This window comes from Macrotis lagotis, chromosome 7 (genome assembly GCF_037893015.1).
Source record: "Macrotis lagotis isolate mMagLag1 chromosome 7, bilby.v1.9.chrom.fasta, whole genome shotgun sequence".
NCBI lineage: Eukaryota > Metazoa > Chordata > Mammalia > Peramelemorphia > Peramelidae > Macrotis > Macrotis lagotis.
Genome location: NC_133664.1, coordinates 103,834,420 through 103,853,011, shown reverse-complemented (window position 1 = coordinate 103,853,011; position 18,592 = coordinate 103,834,420). Strand labels below are relative to the sequence as shown.

Below are 18,592 nucleotides of genomic sequence, written 5' to 3'. Positions count from 1 at the left end.
CTTATCTTTTTTTTATGGGATCTATTTATGCAGCTGCTTTTTCTGAGATAAAGAGTGCTACCCTGACTTTTTCATTTCAGCTGATGCATAGTATGCTAATATATTCTGCTCCAAACTTTTACCTTTACTCTACATGTACCTCTCTGCTTCGAATGAGTTTCCTGTAAGCAGCATATTATACTTTTCTGGTTTTAATCTATTCTGCTATTCACTTATGCTATATGGGAGAGTTCATCCCATTCACATTCAACATTATGATTATTCTTTATTGCCTTTCATGCTATTTTCTCTGTATGTTTTTCCATTTTTTCACCTTATCCATATTCCTCAGTATTTTGCTTCTGAATACCACTTCTTCAGTGTGTTTGCCCCCTTTTGTCCAACCCCCCTTTCTTTCCCCTTTGCCTTTCCTCATCTTCCTTCCCTTCCTTCTGTCTGTTCCTCTATTCCTCCCCCTTGCCCTTTTCCCTCCTAATAGCTAAAAGGTAAGATAAATTTCTTAACTTATCATGTATGTGTATGTTAATCCTTCTTTCAGCCAAATCTGATAAGAATAAGATCCAGATGGTTCTCCTCCTCCCTTCTTCCCCTCTATTGCAATGGGTCCTTTGTACCTCTTCATGTAATGTCATTTACCCCATTCAATCTCCTCCATCCTCCCATCTCTTTACTGTCCCCCTTTTTGAAGGAGATATTGTTTTTAAATTATTCTATTATAGTCATGGACAAGTCATAATTGTCCATTACTTCTGGCTAAGTATATTCTCTCTAATAGAGTTACAGTTCTCAAGAGTTATGAGAATCTTTCTTCTAGGTGGGGATATAGCCAGTTTCATCTTATTGAATGACAGTTCTTTTTTTCTTCTTCTCCCTTTTTTACCTTTTCATGTATTTCTTGAGGCTTCTGTTTGAAATCCAACTTTTCTATTTAGCACTGGTATTTTTGTCAGGAAAAGTTGGAAGTCTCCTGTTTCATTAAATATCCATCTTTTCCCCTAGAAGAGAAGTCTCAATTTTTCTGGATAGTGCATTCATGGCTGCATTCCAAGCTGCCTTGCTCTTTGGAATATTGTATTATTCCAGACTCTTCAGTTCTGTAATGTTGATGCAGCCAAGTCTTGTGCAATCCTTATTGTAGCTCCTTCATATCTAAACTGTTTCTTTCTGGTTCCATGAGAGCAGGACAGTTCTCCTCCATTATATCCTGAAGAATTGATATAGACTTTTCTTTTATTCTCAGTGCCTCACTGTTTTCAAGAAGCCCAATGATTCTTAAGTTGTTTCTCCTGGATCTATTCTCTAGGCTAATTGTGTTGCTGATGAAGTATTCTGTATTTTCTTCTATTTTTTATTTTTTGTTTTGGTTCAACAGATTTTTGTTGTCTCATGAAGTCATTAATTTCCATATATTCCAATGATTTTTAGAGGAGAATGTTCTTCACTTTTGTTTTGCAGCTCCTTTTCCAGTTGATCAATTTTATTTTTGAAGTTTTCCATTTGCCCAATTGTCATTTTGAGAGAATTATTTTCTTTTTGCACTTGACCAATTGTATTTTCATTTTCTTGTTATAAGATGATAATTTTCTCATGAAAAGTGTTAATTTTCTTTTGTGTTTCTTTTCCTAATTTTTCAAATTGATTTTTAAACAGGAGACCAATTCTTATTCTCCTCAGAAGTTCTAGATCTCCCTGAGTTAGGGTCTTCATTTAAAAGTAGTTTTCAATGGTGCCCCCCCTTTCTGTTGGCTTTTCTTTATTTTTCTAGGATCTTCTATTGGGGAGGGACTGGTTCACAGAACTTTGATGATGAAATCTCTAGATGTTTACCTCACTGACCTTAGGAACTCCAAGTGGGCCAGCCAATAGGGGATACTAGACACTCTTTATTAAGGAAAGATTTTATTTATTTTGAGTTTTACAATTTTCCCCCAATTCTTCCCATACCCCCCCACAAAAAAGCAGTCTGTTAGTTTTTACATTGTTTTCATTGTATACATTGATCTCAGTTGAATATGATGAGAGAGAAATCATATCCTTAAGGAAGGAAAAATAAAGTATAAGAGATAACAAAATTACATAATAAGATAACTTTTTTTCCTAAATTGATAGTAATAATCTTGGTTCTTTGTTCAAAATCCATGGTTCTTTATCCGGATACAGATTGCAGATAGCCCAAAATCATTCCCTGATTGTTGCACTGAAGGAATGAGCAAGTACATCAAGGTTGATCATTGCACCCATGTTATGGTATCCAATGTTTTTATGATTCTGCTCATCTCACTCAGCAACAGTTCATACAAATCCTTCCTGAATTCCAATCCCTCTTGGTTCCTAATAGAACAATAGTGTTCCATCACACACACACACACACACACACACACACATATATATATATATATGTATATCACAGTTTGTTAAGCCATTCCTCATGTGAAGGACATTCACTTAATTTCCAAGTCTTTGCCACCACAAATAGGACTGCTATGAATATTTTTGCAAAAGTGTTGTTTTTACCCTTTTTCATAATCTCTTCAGGGTATAGACCCAGTAGTGATATTGCTGGCTTAAAGGGTATGCACATTTTTGTTGCCCTTTGAGCATAATTCCAAATTGCTCTCCAGAAATACTGGATGACTTCACAGCTCCAAAACAATGAATTAGTGTCCCAGATTTCCCACATCCCTTCCAACATTGATCATTGTCCTTTCTGGTCATATTGGCCAGTGTAAAAGGTATGAGATGGTATCTCAGAGATACTTTAATTTGCCTTTCTTTAATAAGTAATGATTTAGAGCACTTTATTTTTATAAGACTATAGATCGCTTTGATTTCCTCAGCTATAAATTGTCTTTGCATATCCTTTGGCAATTTGTCAATTGGGGAATGACTTGTTATTTTTTTTTAAATTTGACTCAGTTCTCTGTATATTTTAGAAATGAGTCCTTTGTCAGAAATACTAGTTGTAAAAATCATTTCCTACTACTGTACCTAGTCTATTCCATTGATTTACCACTCTGTTTCTTAGCCAATACCAGACAGTTTTCATGACTGATGCTTTATAATATAATTTTATATCTGGTAAGGCTAAGCCACCTTCTTTTGCACCTTTTTTTTCTATTTAATCCCTGGAAATTCTTGACTTTTTATTTTTCCATATAAATTTACTTATAACTTTTTCTAACTCATTAAAGTAATTTTTTGGCACTTTGATTGGTAGGGCACTAAATAAGTACAATTGTCATTTTTATTATATTAACTTGACCTATCCATGAGCAGTTGATATTTGCCCAGTTATTTAAATCTGATTTTATTTGTGTGCAAAGTGTTTTGTAATCGTTTTCAAAAAGTTTTTGAGTCTGCCTTGGCAGGTATACTCCCAGGTATTTTATATTGTCTGAGGTGACTTTGAATGGAATTTCTCTTTCTAGCTCTTTCTGCTGTATCATGCTAATAATATATAGAAAAGTTGAGGCTTCATGAGGGTTTATTTTATATCCTATGGTTTTGCTAAAGTTGCTAATTATTTATTGTAGATTTTAGATGATTTTTTGGGATTCTCTAGGTATACCATCATGTCATCTGCAAAGAGCGTGTTGTCTCTTCATTCTCAATTCTAATTCCTTCGTTTTCTTTTTCTTCTTTTATTGCTGAAGCTAATATTTCTAATATAATATTGAATAGTAGTGATGATAATGGGCATCCTTGTTTCACCCCTGATCTTATTGAGAATGCCTTTAGCTTATCCCTGTTGCATATGATTCTTTTTGATGGTTTCAGATAGATGCTGCTTATTATTCCGAGGAATGGTCCATTTATTCCTACATTCTTTAATGTTTTTAGTAGGAATGGGTGCTGTATTTTGTCAAAAACCTTTTCAGAATCTATTGATATGATTATGTGTTTTCTGATAGGTTTGTTATTGATATAATTAATTACACTAACAGGTTTCCTAATATTGAACCAACCCTTAATTCCTGGGATAAATACTACTTGATCATAATGGATTATTCTAGTGAGAACTTGGAATCATTTTGCTAAGATTTTATTTAAGATTTTTGCATCTATATTCATCAGGGAGATAGGTCTATAATTTTCTTTCTCTGTTTTGCCTTTTCTTGGCTTAGGTATCAACACCATATTGGTTTCATAGAAAGAGTTAGGCAGAGTTCCATCTTCACCAATTTTTCAAGAGTTTATATAGAATTGGAACCAATTGTTACTTAAATGTTTGATAGAATTCACTTGTGAATCCATCTGGCCCTGGATATTTTTTTCTTAGGGAGTTCAATAATAACTTGTTGAATTTCTTTTTCTGACATAGGGTTATTTAGGTTTTTAATTTCCTCTAAATTTAATCTTGGCAACTTATATTTTTGTAAATATTCATCCATTTCACTTTGATTGTCAAATTTATTGGCATAGAGTTGAGCAAAACAATTCCAAATTATTACTTTAATTTCCTCTTCATTGGTGGTGAGTTCACCTTTTTCATTTATCATACTAGCAATTTGGTTTTCTTTTTTTGTCAAATTGAACAGAGTTCTATCAATTTTATTGATTTTTTCATAAAACCAGCTCTTGGTTTTATTTATTAGTTCAGTAGTTTTCTTGTTTTCAATTTCATTCATTTCTCTTTAAATTTTTCGTATTTCTAATTTTGTATTTAAATGGGGGTTTTAATTTGTTCTTTCTCTAAATTTTTTAGTTGCATATTTACTTCATTGATTTCTTCTTTCTCTAATTTATTCATGTATGCATTTAAAGATATAATATATCCCCTGACAGTATCCTTGAGTGTGTCCCATAGGTTTGGGTATGTTGTTTCATTATAGTAATTATCTTGGACAAAATAATTAATTCTTTCTATAATTTGTTGTTTGATCCACTCATTCTTTAAAATGAATTCATTTAGTTTCCAATTAATTCTGTTTCTATATCTACCTGTCCCTATATTGCATATGGTTTTTATTGCATTATGATCTAAGAAAGATGTATTCATCATTTCTGCCTTTCTGCAATTAATCATTAGATTTTTTTTTTGCCCTAGTACAGGGTCAATTTTTGTGTAAGTACCATGCACTGCAGAAAAAAAAGTATATTCCTTTCTACCCTATTCAATTTCTTTCATAAGTCTATCATATCTAGGTTTTCTCACAATCTATTTACATCGTTATCTTCCTTCTTGTTTATTTTATAGTTAGATTTATCTAGATCTGAGAGCAGAAGGTTGAGGTCTCCCACTAGTAGAGTTTTGCTGTCTATGTCTTCCTGTAGCTCTTTCAACTTCTCCTCTAAGAATTTGTATGCTATACCATTGGATGCATACACATTTAGTATTGAAATTACTTTACTGTCTAGGGTACCTTTTAGGAGGATACAGTTTCCTTCCTTATCTCTTTTAATGCTATCTATTCTTGTAGCTGCTTTATCTGAGATAAGGATTGCTACCTCTGCTTTTTTCACTTAGCTGAAGCAAAATATATTTTTCTTCAAACATTTACCTTTACTCTATGTGTATCTCTCTGCTTTAAGTGAGTTTCTTGTAAGCAGCATATTGTAGGATTCTGGTTTTTAAACTACTCTGCTATTAACTTACATTTTAAGGGAGAATTCATCCCATTCACATTCAAAGTTATAATTACTAACTCTTTTTTTTTTTTGCTCTCCATGCAATCTTCCTTCTGTTTGTATTTTTTCCCTTTTTTCCTTTGTTTATGGATTCTGCCACCTTGAGTGTGTTTGCCCTCTTAAATTGACCCCCTCCTCCTTTTTCCCCTTTCCCTTTCCCCCTTCTTCCTTTCCTTCTCTTAGTTCCCCTTTTTCTCCCCCTCCTTGTCCCCCCTCCCTTTTTCCCTTTAATACTTGAAAGGTAAGATAAGTTTCTTAATTTAATTGAATATATGTAAGTTAACTTTAAGCCAACTTCTCACCTCCTCCCTTCTTACCTTCTATTATAATAGGTCTTTTGTACCTCTTGATGCAATGAGATTTACCCCATTCAATCTCTGCCATCCTTCCATCTCCTTGCCTTCCCACTTTTTAAGGACGTAATTTTTTTTAATCATTCTGAGTCACAGAAAAGTTATGAGTGTCCATCACTTCCTTCATATATATACATATACATACATATACATATATATATATACATATATATATATACATATATATATATATATATATATATATATATATATATATATATATATATATATATATTAGTATATTCCTTCTAACAGATTTACAATTCTCAAGAGTTAGGAGTATCTTTCTCCCAAGTGGCAATATAGCCAGTTTCATCTTATTGGATAGAAGCTTTTTTTCGTTACCCTTTTTAACCTTTTCATGCGTCTCTTGAGCCTCCTGTTTGATGTCCAAATTTTCTGTTTAGCTCTGGTCTTTTCATCAGGAAATGTTGGATGTCTCCCATTTTGTTAAATGTCCATCTTTTTGCCCTGGAAGGGAAGACTCACCTTTGCTGGACAGTGGATTCTTGGCTGCATTCCCAGCTCCCTTGGTCTTTGCAATATCTTATTCCAGGTCCTTTGATCCCTTAATGTTGATCAGCCAGGTCCTGTGCAATCCTTACTGTGGTTCCTTGGTATTTAAATTGTTTCTTTCTGGCTGCTTGCAGGATTTTCTCTTTTATCTGAGAGTTTTGGAATTTGGCCACAACATTCCTTGGTGTTTTCATTTTATGATCTCTTTCCAGATGGGGATTGATGTATTCTTTCAAAAACTGCTTTGCCCTCTTGTTCCATGATATCAGGGCAATTTTCATCATTAAATCCTGTAATATTAAATCCAGGCTTTTTTTTTTCCTCTTCAATGTTTTCAGGAAGGCCTATAATTCTCAGATTGTCCCTTCTCAATCTGTTCTTGAGGTCAGTACTTTTGCTGATGAAATGTTTTACATTTTCTTCTATTTTTTTCAATCTTTTGGTTTTGTTTAATCCTTGTTATCTCAAGGATTCATTAGTTTCCACAAATTCCATTCTTTTTTTTAGAGAAGAATTTTCTTAATTTACCTTTTGCAACTCCTATTCCAATTGGTCAATTCTATTTTTGAAGGAGTTTTCCATTTGCCCAAGTGTAGTTTTGAGAGAATTATTTTTTTTTGCATTTTCCCAATGGAAGATCTGAGAGAGGTATTCTTATTTTGTATTTGTCCAATTGTATTTTCCAAGGATTTGCTTTCTTGTCGCAATGTGTTAATTTTCTCTTGAGTTTCTTTTCCCAGTTTTTTCAATTTTTTTTAAACTCCTTTCTGATGTCTTCAAGGAAGTCTTTCTGGGCTGGAGACTAATTCATATTCTCCTCAGAAGTGCTAGATCTCTCCAGATTAGAATGTATTTCTTCTAAGTATTTCTCCATGGGCCCACCTTTAGGATCTTGTATTGAGGGGAGGGGACTGGCTATCAGAGCTTTGCTTTTGAAGATCCTAGAGGCTTTCACTTGGCTTAGTAATTCCAAGGGCTGGCCAGCAGGGGGTCCTGGTTCCTTTCTCTGCAGCATTTGTAGCCCTCAGCAGCAAGGTCTGAGCTGACCTTGAATAAAGTGCTGAGCCCTGGGGGGAGGGAGTTAATCTCTTTTCATTGAGTGAAGTCTGTTGCCCACACCTGAGCCTGAGGGGATGTGGGGTTGTTTACTGTTTGTTCTGGGCAAAGGGCTACATTTAAAGCATGGAATTCAGGTCCCTGCCCCAGCTGGTTGTTCTCTAGGTTCGCCCTGAAACTCTGTGCTGGAAATCACCCTCCCTTAGCTCCTCTCCCTCTGCCAAAGCCTCTACAGCTAAAGTTGGATCTGGTACCCACCACTCACCAAAGTCTCTGCAACTGAGGTTGGCCCTCTGGCTTCCCCCAGCTGCTGTCCTTATGCTTTCCCTTGTCTCCCAGTTCACCCATGATCCCCTGAGACAGACCTTCTCAGTAGGTGTTCTCCTAGTTTCTCTTTCTGGGTTTTGTCAAAAGAATGTCTGTCAAGAGGTTTCTTTTTATGGTATTTTTGAGGGGAAAGATCATCACTTAACACAGTGCCTGTCTTCTCTCTGTCATCTTAGCCATAAGTCAATGCCAGACATTTTCTCTGAAGTGTTTGTGACCCACTCCCTAGTCCTGGGTGTGTGTGGGGGATTTGGAGAGGTTCCTGGTTATGCTCAATGTGAACTGTGCCCTTGGGCTAAATAGTTAATCTCTTTAAACCTCATTCAGCACTGAGGGAAATCTGCTGCCCACACCTGAGACTGGGGGATTGGGGGGGGGGGGGGTTGTTACTGTGTTTCTGGGAAGAGTTCCTTCCTCCCATAGGCATGGGAGAGAGAAGACTCAATTGGAAAAACTGGGACTCCACTGAAAATATGGGGTTTGCAGCCCTTGTCTTCCAGACCATCCAAGCTGACCAGATCCATGTCTAGCTGCAATCTGTAACTCTCCCTCTAGTCTCACTAAATCTCTCCTGCTCACTACTCACACAGTCAAAACTTCCTTGACTTGTCTCAGGTTAGTACCCGGACCTTACTCAGCTGCCTCTCCACTGGCTCTTTGTTTTCTGCCCCTAGCTCACCCACACTCCCCTGAGACAGACTTTTTCTAGATGATCTTCTCCTCCATTCTCTGGGTTCTGTGGATCCAAAATCTGTTAAGAGGCTTGATTCATGTGATTTCTGAGGAAAAGTGGAGAGAACTTAAGACAGTGCCTGGCTTCTCCCCACCATCTTGGCTGGAAGGCTGAGAAATTATTTGGGGATGCCAAGCCTTGACACATATTGTACTATTTACACAGGGAACTGTAGAAATGACAGTGAAAGGTTAACTATAAAAAATGAAACTTATTTAATTTATGGCAAGGTTTGATAAAAAAAAAAAAAAGCATGTTTCTTTCATGTGTACTCAGGGACTCAGGGACCACCCAGGACTGATTCAAAATAATTCTTGGATTTTGTTGTGCCTGGTTGGTTGGTTCTGGCCCTTCATTATTGAAGAAGACCAAAATGAAATCACTATTATGAACAAATTGGTAGTTCTTGTCCTTCATTATCAGAGATATATATTGTGGCAGAGTTCATCCAGATGATGAGAAGAAAGAATTGTTGCTATTCTTTTAAAGGATTTTATGCCAAACTCAGGTTACAGTTTTCTTCTTACAGATTTGCTTTCTTTTACAAGATGTAAAAAGAGAGGATTAAAAAAAAAGTGATGGTCTTGTTATGGGGAACCTGATATGTTCTAGGCAGGAGAATACTGATAAGTGTTTTAAAACTCTGTTTTAAACCCCTTTGGGGTTTTCTTGGCAAAGATACTGGAGTGCTTGCCATTTCCTTTTCCATCTCATTTTATAGATAAGGAAACTGAACAAACAAGATTTAAAGTGACTTACCCAGAGTCACACAGTTATCTGAGACTGAATTTGAACTGACTCCAGGTCTGGTACTCTATCATCTATACTGCCCTGCTGCTGAAACTAGTTTTTTTCCAACTAGTTTTTCAAAACTGTATACATGACAGACTTTAAAATTTTATCTTCAATATTAGCATTTTCTTAACTATTTTATTAAATCTAGATAATAAACAAAATTAAGCCCTTATTTTTGTTTCCTTATTCTGGGATGCGAAATGCTTGCAATGGAAATTTTATAATTGTCATCCTGAGCAAATCTGAGCTAACTTCAGCCAACCCCTGACTCTAGGCATGGGTGATCTTTATAACTAATAAAGAGGTAAGAGGACAAACAAAGATTAGAGAGCATCAAGTAGTGAGGTCTGGATGTTTAGATACCACTAAAAGGGCAGTATATTTATTCTTCTTAACCCCCTAGGGTAGGTATGGATTTTTTGTTCAGGAGTATATCAGGGCTTCTCAATTACACTCTAATAGGACCCCATCCAAGTGATTAGAATTACTGACCAGGGACCTCCTTGCTACATAGTGAACAAAGGAAGACCAGGCACATTTCACAGAATGTTGCCTATATTGACATAGTTCTGCAATAATCAAATAATCAACAAGAATTTTAATAATTGCTAACTATATGATAAGTTTTGCCTTAGACCCATCATTAATATACACAATACCAATTGCACAGGCAAGTTCCTGAAACTCCATTGCACTATTGCTCAGCTAAAAACTCATTTGGGCATCTGTACTCTTCCTTCCAATATCTTCAGATCTGATTTTCTTAATTTCATCAAATGCAAAAAAAAAAAAAGAGAGAGAGAGAGATGGGGGCAGTCAAAGTAGATGATTGCTTTGCTTCCCCTCAACCCTAAACTCTGATTCAATTTTGTACTACAGCCATCTATTTACTAAACATTTCAACTCTTCTAAGCAATGGAAATAGAAAACACAAATTAAATATGTTTCTAACTCCAAGGAACTTCAGTTCTACTGGAAGGACGTAAGCACACAGTTAAGAGAATACGTGTGTGTGTGTGTGTGTGTGTGTGTGTGTGTGTGTGTGTGTGTGTGTGTGTGTGTGTATGTCTGTATATAATTAAAATAGTTAGTTTTAGGGAGAGCATTAATAATTGGAGGAGTGAGTGCTCAGGAAGCACCTTTTTAGGAAATGACACCCGAGCTGAACCTTGAAGGAAGAGACAGTTATATAAGAAACCAACATACTTCAACAGTGTTTAAATGCCTTTGACTAAAACAACTTTCATGTTTTGATGAATTTAACTATTCATTTCAGAAAAAAAAGAATATTGTTAACTTTAAACAATTGTTTGGATTTTTGTAAATATAAAGTACAAATACAAGATAGTGCTATGATTTATTACAAGGTAGAGCATAGAAAAAAGGATCAAAAAATAGTTAGGATGTATTCGTTCCGTAACTGTTTCAATTGCAGACCTACATTAGGACCCTAGTGTAGGGGAAAAAAATCAGTCTGTCTCTGTCTCTGTCTCTGTCTCTGTCTCTGTCTCTGTCTGTCTCTGTCTCTATCTCTTTCTCTCTCTCTCTCTCTTTTTCTGTCTCCTCTCTCTCTCTCCTTTGTATAAACTCTTGTTTGAATGCCCCATTTAGGTATGGGTTATTTTTTCTTGTCTTTTTCTCCCTTTCTCCCTTACCTAATGCATCTTTCTGTCTTTCCCTTCCATTCTTCTTTGGAGATTGTCCTAGAATAATAGAATCACACCCAACTCCTCTAAGTAGATTTCCTTTAAAACTCCAATTAATGAGAAAGTTTTTGAAGATTCTATGTATCAGCTTCCTTTATAAGAATATAAAAATTTTAACCTTGTTTAGTTACTTATGATTTCTCATTGTTTACCTTTATATGCTTCTCTTAAGTCTTGTATTTCAATTTCAATTTTCTATCCATTTCTAGTCTTTTCAATAGGAAGACTTGAAAGCCTCTAGTTCATTAAATATTCATTTCTCTCCCCTTTAGGATTATACTCAGTTTTCATGAGTAGGTTACTATTTGTTGTAATCTCATATCCTTTCTAACTATAATATTCCAAGTCTTCTTCTTCCAAATCTTCATTATAACTCCTAAATTCAATATGATCCTCATTGTGGCACCACAGTATTTGAATTCTTTCTGTCCACTTGCAAGATTTTTCTCCTCGATCTAGGTATTCTAGGGTAAGACTATTATTCCTGGAAATTTTCATTTTGAATTTTTTCAGGAAGTAGAATTTTTCAATTTCAATTTCTACTTTCTTTTTTTTCCTAAGCTACCTGGATAGTTTTTCTTTCTATTTTCTTGAAATATGGCATCTAGGTTATTTTTTTTTGTTCATAGTTTTCAGGTAATTAAATGATTCTCAAACTATTTCTCCTTAATTTATTTTTCCAGTTCTGTTGATTCCTCTATGAATTATTCTATATTTTCTTCCATTTTTAATTTTTAAAAATTTATATTACTTTTTTTAAACATCTCATGGAGTCATTAGCTTCCATTTGGTCCATTCCAATTTCTGCGGAATTATTTTTCTTTAGCAAGTATTTTTAAATTGAAGATTTTATTTACTTTGAGTTTTACAATTTTTCCCCTACCTAATATCACTTCCCTCCCCCCACCCCCCCATAGAAGGCAATTTGTCAGTTTTTACATTGTTTCCATGGTATACATTGATCCAAATTGAGTGTGATGAGAGTGAAATCATATCCTTAAGGAAAAAACATAAAGTATAAGAGATAGCAAGATCAGACAATAAGACATCAGTTTTTTTTCGAAATTTAAGGTAATAATCCTTGGTCTTTGTTCAAACTCCACAGTTCTTTCTCTGGATACAGATGGTATTCTCCATTGCAGAGAGCCCCAAATTATTCCTGATTGTTGCACTGATGGAATGAGCGAGTCCATCAAGTTTGATCAATTGCCCCCATGTTGCTGTTAGGGTTAGCAAATTTTTCTTAACCACTTCTAGCAAACTATCACTTCTTTATTTTATAATTTCCTTGCATAGCTCTCATCTTTCCTCTCTTTTTTCTTTACTCCTCTTATTTTTTTTTTAATTCTTCTTTAATTCTTCCAGGAATTCTCTTGTAAGACATTGGTCCAATTTGAATTTTTCTTTGAGGCTTTGTTTGTAGATATTTTCAAGTCGTTCTTTTCTTTATTTGTGCCTCAAATTTCCCTTTCATCATAGTAACTTTTTTTTGGTCTGGAGCTTTGGGTTTTTTCTCTTTCTTTTCTTTTCTCCTTTTCTTTCCTTTTCTCCTTTTCTTTCTTTTCTTCTCTTTTCATTTCATTTCACTTTTCTTTTCTTTTCTTCTTTTGGCTTATGATAGTATTGGGTTTAGCTCACTTTCTGTGAGGTGATGAATAACCTGTCAGAGGTTCTATATTTTTATGTTTAGCTGCCCTCACAACTTAGTCCAGAAGCATGTAAATTTTCAGTGCTTTCAAAATGATGTGATTTAAGGAAAGGTGTGTTCATTACCCTCCTAGTATATAAATACTCTGGAAGTTCCTGACTCAAATTAGGTTCATTGGCTTATATGTGGTTGAACTTGTATAGTCTAATGCTGGATTCAATCATTGTTTGCTCATAGGAAGTTTCTATATGTTCAGAGTGAGTGGACTGCTAGCTTCTCCTTTTTCTTGGTCTTATTTATTCCATTGAAGGCTTATGTGTAGGACTATAGGTTAGAACTGAGGCACTACTCTCCTTTTGATCTCAGAGTCACACGGTTATCTTTTTGGAGCTTATTTCTTGTTCCTTACACTAGCAGAGCCCTTTCTCCCTTATGACCACTCTTCTTCACCCTGGAACAATGACATTTATCTGGGAGACTATCATAAATTGAAAGCTCACTGAAAGAGGGCTGAATACTCTCTTTTCATCTTATTGTTCCTTGATGCCATCTAGAGCCATGAAGAAATAAAACTATTTCTTCAGGGGTACCTATGTTGTCCTTTATTGTCTTCTTTGATTTACCTTTACCTCTGCAAAGGAATGGCTGGGATTATCTTCTTATAATTCTTCATAGACAAACTCTTAAAAATAATTTCAAAACATTAATTTTCAATTAATCTGTGACTATTCTTTCAATTCCCATTGTTGAATTCATTGTATTTATTATTTTCATGACTTGGTTTACTTTACCTCATATCAGTTATATAAATCTTCTCAAGCTTTTCTGGATTTACCATATTATTTCTTTCTTGAATGAAGATAATATTCCATTATGTTCAAATCAACAATTTGTTTAGCCTCCTCAGTCAGTGACTTTGTTTTCAATTCTTTGCTACCACAAAAAAGTACTGTTATAAATACTGTGGTAGATAAGAAACCTAATTTTTTTATGGGATTTCTTTTTATGGGTCTCATCATCTCTAACTTGAATTATTACATTATTCTTCCAGTTGATAGCCCTACTTCATCTCTCCTCCCTCCAATCTGCTCTCTGTCCAATTTTTATGCGATTTGTCTATAGTAGCTTTCTACTGCTTTAAGTGCTCACTCTGTTAGGGAATAAGAGAATTCTTGAACTCATCTTTACACCCAATTCCACATGCCCATGTGTTTTTTTTCCTCTCAAATCTGATCATTGTAGATATTTCTTATGCTTCAAATAATGTTTGAAAATGTCAAACAAACTAAACACCTCTTTTTTCCCTCTATATATAATGCTCTACATTCTCTTTCCACCTTTGTATGGTTTTTGCCATGTATGTGATTTCCCACTTCAGTCACCTGGAGGAAGAATAGAAAATTCTTTCTACAGTCTCTTCAACCCTTCACTAAAGGTGTACTGAGAAGAGTGATGGGAAAGGAGAGGACATTGTGAGTGAGGATATGGAATGTTCAGCAGGTAGTCGCATTGCCATCCTTGACTCTTCTTTTTTGAATACTTCATATGTCTAATCAGCTGCCAAATCTTTTACACATTTATATACAATTACACACACACATATAGACTTGTGCACATACACACGCACAACCATATTCCCCTACATCATCCCTCACATAAGGTCCCTTATAATTACTTATATGATTATTCTCATAACTTGAGTCTCATTATCTCTAACCTGAATTATATTACATTATCCTTCCAGTTCATATCCCTACTTCATTTCCACCCCCCCCATTCAATCTACTCTCTGTCCAGTTACCAAAGTGATCTTCCTAAACCATAGGTGTAATCCCTCTTCCCCCTTAAATAATTCCCCAGGTTCCTTACTACCTCTTAGATAAAATTTAAAGACTTTTGTTAGACATTTCAAACTCATTACAACATTGCTGAATTTTTTTGCTTTTCATATTACATTATGGTCAAGCCATACTGACCTTTTTGATTTTTGACTTATGTTCTTTGCCCATAATACTCCATTTCTTATCTATATGCCTTTGCATTGATTGTTTCCCGATTTCCCTCCCAGATTCTCACTCCTGTAATCCTAAACTTTCTATAAGGCTCATTTTAAGAGACCTCTACTCTAGGAAATCTTATCTCTTCCCTCCCAAATCCCAATTACTATCAACTGTCTTACTTTCCATCAGATCTGTATTTATTTTGTAAGTTCTGATATATGTGTAAATGTCCATATCTAAGTATATACATGTGCATGGATGTATATGTATGCACATGCATTTATATTTGTATCTACATAATGTATAAATATTTAGTTTGCTGCTGCTACTGCTGCTATTGTTGTTGTAGAATCATTTCAGTCATGTCTGATTCTTCAGGACCCTATTTGGTGTTTTCTAGGCAGAAACACTGGAGAGGCTTGCCATTTCATTTTCTAACTCATTTTACAGATGAGGAACTAAGAAAAATAAGATTAAGTAACTTAGCCAGAGTCACACAGCTAAAAAAGAGTCTGAAGCCAGATTTGAACCCAAGAAGATGTGTCTTTGTGACTTTAGGTCCCCAGCTGATGACATTGGATTTTTCTGGCTAAGATGGTACAATTGGCAAATTTTGCAAGTTATTTTCCTGTCTTTAAGTCTATGTACAGTTTGGCTTTGTCCACCTTCTTCCACCTAGCTTCCCTCCCCATATTATACACACAGCAAGCATTTGTGCATCTACAGCACACAATGCAGACATAAATATACATGTGCAATATACAAAGGTGTATAGCTTGCTCAATTAGTATGTAAGCTCATTGAGAACAGAAACTATTTTTGCCTTTTCTTGGGAAATGGATTGGGATTAGCATTTAATGATGGTGATAACATTACCATCTAGGTAATGTAATAGATTCAGAACCTGGAAAGGGAATGAAGAAGACCAGAATTCAAATTCTGCCTCAGATACTTTCTAGATGTATGAATCTGGGTGAGTTCATTTAAGCTCTTCTTCCACATGATGATTGACTGTAATTTTTGGGACAAGGGAGAGTTTAATGCAGGGGATAGAATCAATGGCAAGTGATAGTTACATCAAAGTGAAAACTGTAAATAAAACATTGAAATAGTAATACAAGTGACAAATCAGGAGTTAAGAGAACATAAAGAACCACATCAAAATAATATTCCAGCCTAATGGCAGAGCTAGATGTAAAATCTGGACCTCTTCTAGCCTTTAAACTTTGATATTTTTATAAAAATAACCCCTTGCCATGTCTACATCCAGATATAAAAGGATTTCTAAATTTCAGAGTAAGTTTAAAGCACATTATATCTGCACATATAGTCTTGATATTTCCTGAGACATATTGTAAAATCCAACTTGTATTATTTAACAGAAGAGAGGTCAGTATTTGTCACTCAGAAAAAAAATCTATTTTTATAGGGTTATATCTTTTACTAATAAAGAAAATTTGGTTTTCCCTAACTGAAAATACAGGGAGCATTTTCAAAGGCACACTTTCCTCATTGTGGCCCCCCTAACAAATTCTCTAAGAATTTGAATCTAACAATTTTTTGAAATTCCCTGCTTCTTCTTTCTTCTTTCAAAAATCCACTATACTTATTCTGAAACACTCCTCACAACCTTTGGATCCTGTCCCCTATCTCTGAGATGCAGAATTTGGAGTGATTTTCTGGCAAAAGGAACCAGATTCTTTCATCTATCAACTTTCATCTATCAACTTCTACCAAGTGGGGATGAGAGCGGGGACAGTCAGTGTTGAGAAATAAAATATAATCTGTAGGTTTTTTAATATCAAATTCATCAAGTAGCATTGATAGATGAGTTCTACCTCCCTCAGCTCCCAAATAACCTATTTGCTGGGTGGTAGAGTTGGTTAAGTTTAGGTATCTGACATAGTGCCTGTATTCATAGAACTATAATAAGTCCAATATACTCAGGAAAAACAATTTGGGATATGGTCCCAGGAGTACTACTTGTTATCATTTGAGTTTCTGTTGTATGCCACCTGCTCCAGATCTTCTCCCTCAGGACCCCATAGAGACAGATTGACATTTTTTTTCCTCTAAAGGGAGGAGGTAGATGAATGTGATTTCCTTTGGATTCTCCTCCTCAATAGAAGTCTCAGAAGTACCTGAAGATGAGGAGGATTAGGGTTGATAAAGAATCAAATATTTACTTATGTCTTTTAGTTTAGAGATTTTCGGGAGTACTTCTCCTCAGCCTCCTTCAAGTTGGGATCGATTCCATTTCAAGAATATAGAAATTCCTATAGAAATTGCCAGAGTGTGGAGAATTTTCAGACCCTTCTTAAAATACTTTATCTCTCCCTATGTAGGTATAGATCTAATTTTGAAATTAAGCCTCAACACAACCATTGTAAGTATATATTCCCCCATGCTAGGAGATGATCTTTCCTGAGTTGCTTCTAGTAATGACTGCTTACCTCTTCTACATTGCCAAAGTAGCTTCTATAAGACAATAGCCAAAAGAAAGTGTGACCCCTTCTGTAACTGTAATATAAAGAAATAAATGCTAGTCTATCTTTTTTTCAATTTACTTTTAATATATTTAAGGCAATTGGGTTAAGTGACTTGTCCAAGGTCAACAGCTAGGCAATTATTAAGTGTCTGAGATTGGATTTGAACTCACATACTCTGACTCCAGGGTTAGTGTTCTATCAACTGTGCCACCTAGCTGCCTCAGTAAGTTCTAGTCTTGGGCTCAGAAGATGTTGGCTTGAATCTTAGTCTTATAACTTACTAGCTGGAAAGGAATTTACTTTCTCTAGATCTTAATTCCCTCATTTTAAAATTGCAGCATTGGGTTATATAATCTCTAATGTCCATAATCCAAGAGACAGGTAGACAGACTTTTAGAAGCATGGGGGCTTAACAGTTAAATATCACAAACAAATATTCATGGTTTTGTTGCTTGTGATTTCTTTAACATCTGAGTTTTTGCAAAGTTAGCTAACAAGTGAAAAATTTCACAGGAAAACAGGAAAAGAAAGGCAAATGAATATGAAGTTCAAACCAGAAAGTGAGAAAAGTGTCTTCAAAAAGGAGAATACATCTGTTTTCAGAATGCATCCACCCAAAATTGTGGAAACAATTTTTCATAATTTGTTCTTTGTTTGTGTTGGTGAAGTATGTTAAAATTTATAGTTGAAATTTCCAGTCTTGGCAACTGAAATGGAAAGTTTTACAAAAAAAGAAGGAAGAGTTCATGATGAAACATGAGTAAATAGTACCATTTTAAAAAATAAAAAAGCGGAATTTGTTGGAAATAATATCAGTACAGTATAAGACATTATGAACTTGCTATGCTAGTGTGTTATATCAACAAAGATATCTCAAAGTCAGATAGAATTCAGAGCCTGGAGCTTGTGATAAAAGGTCCAAGTTGGAAATGAAGATTTGGGCATCATTTGCATTGAGTTGATAGGTAAAGCAGTGAAAATGGATGAAATCTTTGAGGCACAGGATACATTTAGAGAGGATTTTATTTATTTAAATTCATTTGAAATTTGAAATCGAAGCCTAACCTCTCTTTTCAGATAAGCTATTATATGTTACTTCCCTTTACCTTGCCAATGAGTACAATCTGTACTAGCAGATTTGATTTACTTCCATTTTCTCCCACCTCCATGCTCTTGAATTGACTATCTCTTATGCCTGGAAAGGACACTTCCTTGATCTCTACCTATACTTGAACTGTTTACAGGATTCGGTTCATGTATTATCTCAGATAGGGAACCTCACTTGATATTCCTGATTCTTAGTGCTTTTGTCCTCTTCCAGTTTTTATGTAACATATCTCT

At 35.0% G+C, this 18,592-nt stretch overlaps 1 protein-coding gene across 1 annotated transcript in view; it reads left to right on the top strand.

The window, feature by feature from the left end:
• The window catches only part of LOC141492811 (olfactory receptor 2A1/2A42-like), an 83,539-nt gene that overhangs the window by 38,155 nt on the left and 26,792 nt on the right, over window positions 1–18,592 (top strand). The window lies entirely within an intron of this gene.